Source organism: Corvus kubaryi, unplaced genomic scaffold (assembly GCF_017639235.1).
Source record: "Corvus kubaryi isolate FWS band 111438036 unplaced genomic scaffold, C.kubaryi_AGA036_p1.0 65212, whole genome shotgun sequence".
Lineage (NCBI taxonomy): Eukaryota > Metazoa > Chordata > Aves > Passeriformes > Corvidae > Corvus > Corvus kubaryi.
Window position 1 is genome coordinate 1 of NW_024581845.1, and position 9833 is coordinate 9833.

A 9833-nucleotide genomic window follows, 5' to 3' on the forward strand; every position below is an offset into this window, starting at 1 on the left:
TAAAATAATTTAAAAAGTTATTGGAAATAGTGTTGGCAGTGTAGCTGGGGTTGTTTTCTCTCATGTGAAATGTTCAGTTAAGTCAAGCTGACTTTTCAGGCAGCAAAAAAATGGGATAATAATGTCTAGGATCCCTGTTAATAATGTCAAATATCCCTGCTAGTAATGTCCAAGCATAACAGTGCTTTTCCAGACGAAGGGAATAAATTGCTCTGTGTCTCTGACATGCCTGGGAGGTGCTAAAATAGGCATTGATTGCTGTAAAGGCAGTTTCCATTCCACACTAGGAGAACATTTCTAAGACAAGGATAGCAAAGGAATAGGACACATTACTCCAGGAGAGTTTGAAATCTCCATCATTGTTTTTTCCCAGGAATAAATTAGGAAAAAAGTGCTGTTTATTAGTGTTCAAAAGGACATGAAAGCAAGAACTGCAAAATTAACTGGGGCTTTTGTAAATTAAATTCTTAACTGACTTTATAATGTCTACAAAATGAACAATTATGGGCAATTACCTTCCCTAAGTCTTCCTGGAATGAAGAGGTTGCTGTTTGCATTGCTGGCTGTAAAATGAATTTTCATTTTCCTGGGAGCTGCAGTCTGCAGCAGAGCTTTAGGCACTGAGGAACCACTCGTGTGGAACACTTGGAAAATTCTTTCTCATGGCTTCCTGGAATGGTTTCTCATTTAAATAGCGGAATCTTTGCTTTTGGGGCTTTATTTGGGCTCACTAAAAGCAGTTTCTGTTTGTCCTGGTGCAGGTCCCCCCTGGCTGGGGGCTGGGGACCTGTCCTGTGCTCCCAAGGGTTTTAATCCTCCAGGAATGGCACTGATGGAGTGAACCTTCCAGAAGAGCTTTGGATTCAGAAAGTGTTCAGAGAAGTAATGCTCCTTTGGGGATTATTTGCTGAATTCAGCCTTTCTCCTTTTGGGTTTGTTTCTGCAATTCAGCTGGTTCTCCCCATGTCCTCCTCTGTAGGGCCGGGATTTGTGGAATGACGTTGGGAAGGAGCTGGTAAAATCTTGGATTTTCTGTCATTCCTGGTACCACTCCTCTGGTTCCTCATCTCCACATTCCTGGGGGCAACTTAAAGCAGTTTTTATAGGACTTGTCTCCCAGCCTTTTGCATTTTCCTGGAATTTGCATTCCCCTCACAACACAAATGAGCTCTCTAACTCACGAGTGAGAGCAGGTTAAATTAACCAGATTATGCACAAGGACACAGAAAATTGTTGGAATACTCTGGGCAACAAAAGGTGATGTGGTTTGTTTGAAGACTTTTGTAAAGTCTGATCAGTTAAAAACACCTCAAAAGAGCTGGAGATCAGGAGTGACCCAAGTCCTCAGGAAGCCATGAGTAAATTTACAATGCCTTTTTCCCCTCTCTTTACCTTAAAATGTTATTTTCAGTTCATTTGGGATGTTTTCCCCCCATCAGCTGAGAGGTTCCTAATTCTGCATCAATACATTTGGATTCTTTCCGAGACCTAAAGAGACCTCCTGAGCTGCCTGTATTTTGTGTGGCATTCACCACCCGTCATTCTCGTTGTTCATTGCACCAACCCAGCTGTTTTATTGCTCTGTTAATCAAGTTCAGCTTTGTTTGGGTTTTAATATGAAGAGAAATGCTTGAATCTGGTTTCTTATATTAAGTTGTGTCTGGCTTAAAATTACCGTGTAACAGGAGGGAAAAAAGGCACTTATTTAAAACCAATGCAGGTATTCGTTTACTATTGGGTTTTCTTACTCTAGTGGTTTTTTAATATGTTTTTCATCAAGAAGATTAGATTTTTAGGCCAGCAGTGAGGTTTTTTACCTTTTTTCTTTACAGTTTTGTAGATTTGTAGTCACAGCATTTGTGCTTATTTAGTTTTCAACTAAAAGGAGCACCTGTAGCGAGTAATGGGAGACTTAATGTACCTCTGAGTTTATAATAAAATGCTCTTTTTTTCATTTGATACTGTTGAAAGACCAAGGACCCGCAGCTGCATCTCTTCCTGAACGACTACACCACGTTTTTCACTGTGACTCAGAGTGGCATCACCCGCTACCTCACCCTGCTGCAGCCCGTGGACAGGGAGGTCCAGCAGCTCTACACCTTCTCCGTGAGTTCCATGCCCTTGGAAAACCCTCCAGGCACTGCTCGGAGCAAGTGGTGGGAAAGGATCAATTCCAGCATCCTTGGAAGTCATAAAATGGCCCAGAAGAAGGAGAGCAGTGAAGGACGAGTGGGTTAAGAGCAGCATTTTAGATGCCCCTACCAGTACCATCCTGGCCTCAGGATTGGCCTCTGCTCCTCATCCCATCCAGGATCTGCGTCCTCCTTTGTATTCCTGGCCTTGCTTTTCTCGTTGCCTTTTTTCCCCTCATCCCTGAAACATGAGCCTTGTCTTGGGCTTTTTGCTTTATTTCTATCCCAAATAAAAAAAAATTAGGTTGACAGCACAGCCAGAAGTGTTAAAGAAAAAAAAAAAGAGGAAAAAAATGCTGAAATGGATTTAATATTCCCTCAGGCTGTGAGTGAACCCCTTAACAGCCCTACAATGATTTGGAAGTGGGCTATGGGCAAACCCAGCCCGTCTGCAGGGGTTCCCAGTCTGTGCCTCCCTATTTTCTGTCCCTTTGCCATTGGAAAGGAGAGCTCAGATCTCCTCTGTGGAATAAGAAGAGCCCCCAGCTCTGTAATTCCCACTTCCAAATGTTGTCCAGGAGGTTTAACAGAGCTCCTGCGTGTGTTGATGCCCAGGTGAGACTCCATGGACTCAACAGCTCCTATCCCAGCCCTGTCCCTGGGAAATTCCAAGTTATTCCCTCTCACTTCTACAATGAAAAGGTTTGGATGGGTTGGCTTTGCTTTTGCCCTGAGTCTTGCACATGCAGGCCCAAGCTCTGCTGAATCCTGATTTTGGGTTGTCAGGCTGTGTTTTCTCCTATTGGAACTGTATTTCTCTTGGAATTGCGTTGAGAACACACCATTAAAACACATTCCTGTCCTGCTTTTTTTGTCTCTCTCAAGATGACAGCTTCTGATGGAGTCCAGGAGAGTGTCCCAGTGACTGTCAGCATCCTGGTGATTGATGCCAATGATAATACCCCAACCTTCTCCAACATTTCCTACAATGTCAAGATCTATACGGATATGAGGCCTGGGGAAGGTGTTATTAAGGTAATTCAGGGCTTTTATTACCTCTGTTAACTCACTTTTGTTAGCAGTACATGGCTTTGTTCATCTAAATTGGAAATGCACTGAAACCAGCTAGAAATGAAGTTTGTGTATCTGTATCCACTTCGTTAATTAAATATCTATTAAAAAATTGTTGAGACTAAATGTCAGGCCTGTCTTATCTGTAGAGCTTGCAGCTCAGCTGCTTCCTCTGAGCTTCCACAAAAACTTCTTATGTTGTCTGTTTGGGCTTCAGCAAGGCCTTTGACACTGTCTCCCACAGCATACTCCTGGAAAAGCTGGCAGCCCACGGCTTGGACAAGAGCACTCTTCTCTGGGTCAGGAACTGGCTGCATGGCCAGGCCCAGAGAGGGGTGGTAAACGGTGCTGCACCCAGTTGGGGGCCAGTCACCGGTGGTGTCCCTCAGGGGTCTGTGCTGGGGCCAGTTCTGTTCAATATTTTACTGATGACATGGATGAGGGTATGGAGTCTACCTTCAGTAAATTTGCAGATGACACCAAGCTGGGGGCATGTGTCGATCTGCTGGAAGGTAGGAGGGCTCTGCAGAGAGACCTGGAACGGTTGGATGGATGGGCAGAGTCCAACAGGATGAAGTTTAACAAGTCCAAGCGCCGAGTCCTGCACTTTGGCCACAACCCCTGCAGTGCTACAGGCTGGGGACAGAGTGGCTGGACAGTGGCCAGGCAGAAAGGGACCTGGGGGTGCTGCTCGACAGCCGACTGAACATGAGCCAGCAGTGTGCCCAGGTGGCCCAGAAGGCCAACAGCACCTGGCCTGGATCAGGAACAGCGTGGCCAGCAGGACCAGGGAAGTCACTCTTCCCCTGTACTCAGCACTGGTGAGGCCACACCTCGAGTGCTGTGTCCATTTCTGGGCCCCTCAGCTCAGGAAGGATGTGGAGATGCCTGAACGCATCCAGAGGAGGGCAAGAGGGCTGGTGAAGGGCGTGGAACACAAGTCCTGTGAGGAGCAACTGAGGGAGCTGGGGTTGTTTAGCCTGGAGAAAAGGAGGCTCAGGGGAGACCTTGTCACTCTCTACAACTGCCTGAAAGGAGGTTGTAGCCAGGTGGGGGTCGGGCTCTTTCTCCAGGCAGCAACTGACAGAACGAGAGGACACAGCCTAAGCTGTGCCAGGGGAAGTTTAGGTTGGATGTCAGGGAAAGGTTTTTTACTGAAAGAGTGATAAAGTTCTGGAATCGTCTGCCTGGGGAGGTGGTGGAGTCACCGTCCCTGGATGTGTCTAAAAAAAGACTGGATGTGGCACTTGGTGCCATGGTTTAGTTGAGGTGGTGTTAGGGCATGGGCATGGGTGTTAGGGCATGCACAGGGTTGGACTCGGTGGTCTTGGAGGTCTCTTCCAACCTGGTGATTCTGGGATTCTGTGATTCTCAGCTGAAAAATCTCAAAAAAAAATATTCTCCTTTATTAGCGGGACTTTGAGATAAAACATTTTAGGAGAAGAGGCAGGAAGTGGAATAGGACATAACCAGGGATGTTTTCCCACTCCAGAAAACCTGCTGGTTTGTACAAGTTTGTTTGTAGAGCAAATGAGCAATGGAAAATGGGTTGAACATGGACCCAAGAGAGAAGCAGTTTCAATTAAATTTTGCCAGCACTGATTTATGTTGTAGTGCAGGACTGGAGGTGAATCCTTGTGGCATTGAAATTAATGGAAAAAGGCTTTTTTGGGGCAATTCTTCCAAGATCTCAGCCCTGCTCTGAGTGCTGCCAATCCAGATGGATGAGAAGACAAGATGCCATTGGTGGCATTCCAGAGTGGTTGAAGGCAGTGGGAATATTGGGAAAATCAATTTAATCTGCTGACCTAAGGATAAAAATGCCATTTTCTGAACCATAATCAGGAATTAATTTGAGGGTAGCAGTGATGAGGAGAGGGCTCAGTGCCCCTCCTGTCCCCTCCTGAGCTGTGCTTGTGCCTTTGCATCTTCAGCTCTTCCTTGGTGTTATTTTGTCCCCTTGTCAATTTGGGCTACAGGTGCTTAAAAACCATCCCATGGGAGAGCCACAGAGGCATTTCCAGCAAGATTTGGGGGAAAGAGAAAAGCTTGAAGCACAATTAAATTCCTTTAAGGCTGTGTGAAAACAAGACTCCAAATCCTGTTGTCCTGAAGGAGCCAGAGAGCGTGAGGCAGAAAATGTTGCTAAATGAGATTTCTTCTGGGTAAAAAGAATGTTTTCTACTCTGAGTTGGCCTTGAGGATGCTCTGAGCTGCCTGAGATGTGTTAATGATTCCTGGGATGAAGCAGAGCAGCTCCTGGGCTTGTCTGAAGCTGCTGAAGTGTTTCTGTGCTCGGAGGGAATGTGCTGCTCTCCAGCTCTCAAACATGTCCTGGTGTTGCAGCTGCTAATGTGTTCCTAGCCTGGAGGCATTCAAAGAGCAGGAGGACACATTTCTTGGGAAAACTGAGCCAGAGCAGGTTATTTGGGAAAGGAATAATGGGGAAATTGGGCCTTTAGCTCACCTCTGCTGAAAAATTAAAATTCTGAGAGTGAGGTTTTCCCAAATCCGTGCTTCTGTCTGCACAGTCAGCATGTGGCTGCTTCCAGGCTTTCTAAGTTTATAATCTGGCCAGAGGGGGAAGGTAGAAAATCCTGGCTGATTTGGGAGAGAGGTTGTTTTTCAACTCATCCCACATTGCCAGATGGTCTGAACTTATCAATGACCTGGCTTAAAAAAAAAAACTAAGGGTCAGGTCATAGGATTTCAGTGGACTGGTGATGACACCAGAAATAAAGAGGGCCCAGCACAGGAGGGACCTGGAGCTGCTGGAAAGAGTCCAGAGGAGGCTCCAGGATGAGCAGAGGGATGGAGCAGCTCTGCTGGGAGGAAAGGCTGGGAGAGCTGGGATTGTTCAGCCTGGAGAGGAGAAGGCTCCAGGGAGAGCTCAGAGCCCCTTGCAGGGCCTGGAGAGGGACTGGGGACAAGGGCTGGAGGGACAGGACACAGGGAATGGCTTCCCAGTGCCAGAGGGCAGGGCTGGATGGGATATTGGGAAGGAATTGTTCCCTGGGGGGTGGGCAGGCCTTGGCACAGGGTGCCCAGAGCAGCTGGGGCTGCCCCTGGATCCCTGGCAGTGTCCAAGGCCAGGCTGGACACTGGGGCTTGGAGCAGCCTGGGACAGTGGGAGGTGCCCCTGCCCATGGCAGAAGATTGGAATTGGATGGGCTTTGAGGTCCTTTCCAACACAAACCATTCCATGATAAGGATTTTGGGCTGCTGCACTGTTCGGGAGGTTGCTCAATCTTTAGACCTAAAATACCCATTTTATTTCTATTTATTTTTACATATATATATATATAAAGACTTTAGGCATATAAAGGCTTTCTAATGACTTTCTCAAAAGCCAAACTGATATTTCTGTCCCATTTTTTGAGCCCTGGCACGGTGATTTTGGGGCCACTCATCTTGTTCTCTGCATGAGGAGCAAACTCACCTTGTACCCTACCCTCCCTCCTGGGGTGGGATCCTTTGGGATCCTCTGCTGGGAGAGGATGCTCAGCTCTTAACAGTTCCCAGAGCAAAAGCAGTTCATAAAACCACTTTGTGTGATCAGAGAAAGCAGCTTAGAAAAAGAGCACTGACCTCAGAGAGTCTGGACAGTCTAATAACCATTTATAACAGTCAGACTGATTTTCAGCCTCTTGGCTTTTATTATCCTTAGGGTCATATTCTTATATTTCTTAGAATTTTTTTTTTCCAGAGTTCAATTGCATGAAAATGTGCAATTAACATGGACAAATAACCCCAGTTTGTGCTTTCTTGCTGCCCCATTTTGTGGGACATTGTTTTGATTTTACTCCTGAAAAAAGCCCCATGACATAATAGTTCTTAAGTTACTTGTGTTTGCTGTCTGGTACACTCTTCTAAAATAAAGGAAATTCAAAATTTCTTAGGTTCTGCTGGAAAATAGCCACAAAGAACAGGCAAATATATTAATTACAAGCAGAATTCAATTTTCCCCCCATTTTTTCCTTTCTGCCTGGATGGTTAGACCAAGGAATCTCCTTTCTTTCCCTGTTACCTTTCAGAGAAGTGAGAAAAACAGGTTTTATTTCAGTTGTCTCCTCTCAGTAGTTGTGAAATTGTCTCAGGCCTTGGTTGAGGAGTGTTAAGTTTCAAAGTCTGTATATTTTGTTACTTTCAGCCGGAGAGTTTCTCATCTGAGTTTTCCTTCTCCTTCCATAGGTATTTTATCGTGCTCCCCAGGAGTTTCTCAATTGAGAAATCTGTCCTTCAAAACAGTTACATAATAGCTGTCACTAAAAAGCTTATTAATAGTAAACCTAGTAAAGTACTTAATTCCATCTTTTTTATGTCATTATATTTTTGCTGCCCCGTTTTCCACTGCTGTGACTCAGATCTCGAAACGAGTCACACATCCATCGGTGGAGTTTGCAGCTGGGGTGCAACAAAATTTCATCTCAATCATTTAAATCCACTTTTCTTCTTCAGACACTTCTCACTTTTCTGTTCAGGATGCAGGGAGCAGGGAATATTGAGCAGGAACATGAGGGAGCTGGGAAGGGACAGAAGGTGGCAAAAAATATTATTCGCCTAAATCTTGGCCCGTGAGGAGATTTTTTTGTATTTTGTCTTTACAGGAAAACTTGTGGACTGGCCTTAAATGTAATTCATGGAATCATGGAATGGTTTGGGTTGGAAGGGACCTGAAAGCCCATCCAGTGCCAGCCCTGCCATGGGCAGGGACACCTTCCATAGGTTGCTCCATCCTGGCCTTGGACACTGCCAGGGATCCAGGGGCAGCCCCAGCTGCTCTGGGCACCCTGTGCCAGGGCCTGCCCACCCTCCCAGGGAACAATTCCTGCCCAATATCCCATCCATCCCTGCCCTCTGGCACTGGGAAGCCATTCCCTGTGTCCTGGCCCTCCAGCCCTTGCGAACAGTCCCTCTCCATCTTTCCTGTCAGCTCCTTCAGGTCCTGGAAGGTCACAGTGAGGTCACCCTGGAGCTTTTCTTCCACAGGCTGAACAGTCCCAGTTTTGCTCTTCTTACTCATCAAAATAACCTATCTCAATTTATCCCTGTATCTTAATTTCTCACTGATTTCCTGGTGCAGTGGCACGACCCACATTCAGGGGCTCTCTTCCAAGAGCAATTAAATAACTCCCTGACTGAAATGGAGAATAAAATACACTGGGGATCAGTGCCCTGTTCCCCACTGGAACAATTCTGTCTGGCAGCACATGTGCAAGTTAATTTTTAGAGGTCCTGCCCCAGCTTGGCACAAGTTCTTGATTTAAAGCTCTTAAACCTGCATTGTGCCATAGAACAGCAGGCCAGTTTAGAGGGAATCTTAAAATCACGGAATATCTGCAGCTGGAAGGCACCCCCAAGGATCATGGATCCAACTCCTGGCCCCAACAATCCCACCCTGGGCATTCCTGGGAGCATTGTGCAAACACTCCTTGAGCAGCCTTGGGGCTGTGACCTGTTCAGTGCCTGAGCACTCCGGAACCTTTTCCTACATAAATCCTCATAAAAGTCATCTCCAAACCCCACTTCATGTTTTATTTACGTGTTTATTTGCTACTCTTTGCCTTCAGCCTGTCAGGTAATTAATTTCCATCTCCAAAGCAAACCTGATTAGCAGAGAGAGAAAACAAATCTGGGCTGTGTTTGGAGTGCTCAATGTCCCTGCAGACTCAAGGAAAAATAATGGATTGAGACTTGATGAAACGTCTGATGAGGTAATGAAAAAGTATTTTAACCTACTCAGAGATCATTATGTGGGGTTGGCTCAAGTTCGGGAATATCTCCATAACAATCCTGGAATTTGTCCATCACGCTGAATCTGTTGGAGGCTGCTGGGAAGGTTGGTCATCACTTTCCTCTGTCCAGGGCCAGGTGAGCACAAAGGTTGCTGTGAAAAGGTTCCAAGTCAAACATTGAAGCCCAGTTTGTCCAGTTATGAAGTGAGTCTGAGCAGGGTTTATAGCATGACCAAGATGTGTCTTTGTAAGCTTAAGGCCATCCTTCTCCTTTTCCTCCAAAAAACCCCTCCTAAATCTCCTTTTTCCTCCAACTAAACCACTCCTAAATCTCTTTTTCCTCCCAAGAAAACCACTTCTCAATCTCCTTTTTCCCCCAATTAAACCACTTCTAAATCTCCCTTTTCCTCAGAAAACCACTCCTGAATCTCCTTTTCATTCAGAAAGCCACTCCTAAATCTCCTTCTCCTCCCAAGAAACTACTTCTAAATCTCCTCTCCCTTTTCCTCCCAAGAAAACCACTCCTAAATCTCCTTTTCCTCCCAAGAAAACTACATCTAAATCTCCTTTTCCTCCCAAGAAAACCTCTCCTAAATCTCCTTTTTCCCCCAACTAAACCACTTCTAAATCTCCCTTTTCCTCCCAGGAAACCACTTTTTGCTGCAGCAGAATCCACACCTCTTTTGCCAGACTTTCAGGACATTAAGTGTTGATGCAATGGAGCTGATCCTGCTGGATGCAAAGTTTTTTAGGAGACTAAAAGAAAACCATGTTTTGTTCTTCTCCCTGTGTATTTTAGCCTGTGTTTCTCAAATCTTGTTAGCTATGGAGCTCTATCAGGCTGGGACAGCTGGAGATGGGATTCTTGGAATCAAATCTTATGGCAGCAGTTAAA

General features: G+C 45.7%; 1 long non-coding RNA gene across 1 annotated transcript; it reads left to right on the forward strand.

The window, feature by feature from the left end:
* Window positions 1-1933: 1933 nt before the first annotated feature.
* LOC121673125 lies at window positions 1934-9346 on the forward strand. Its single transcript, XR_006019139.1, has 3 exons — window positions 1934-2106; window positions 3018-3167; window positions 8774-9346. It is a non-coding gene; the product is annotated as an uncharacterized LOC121673125 (long non-coding RNA).
* The last annotated feature ends 487 nt before the right edge of the window (window positions 9347-9833 follow it).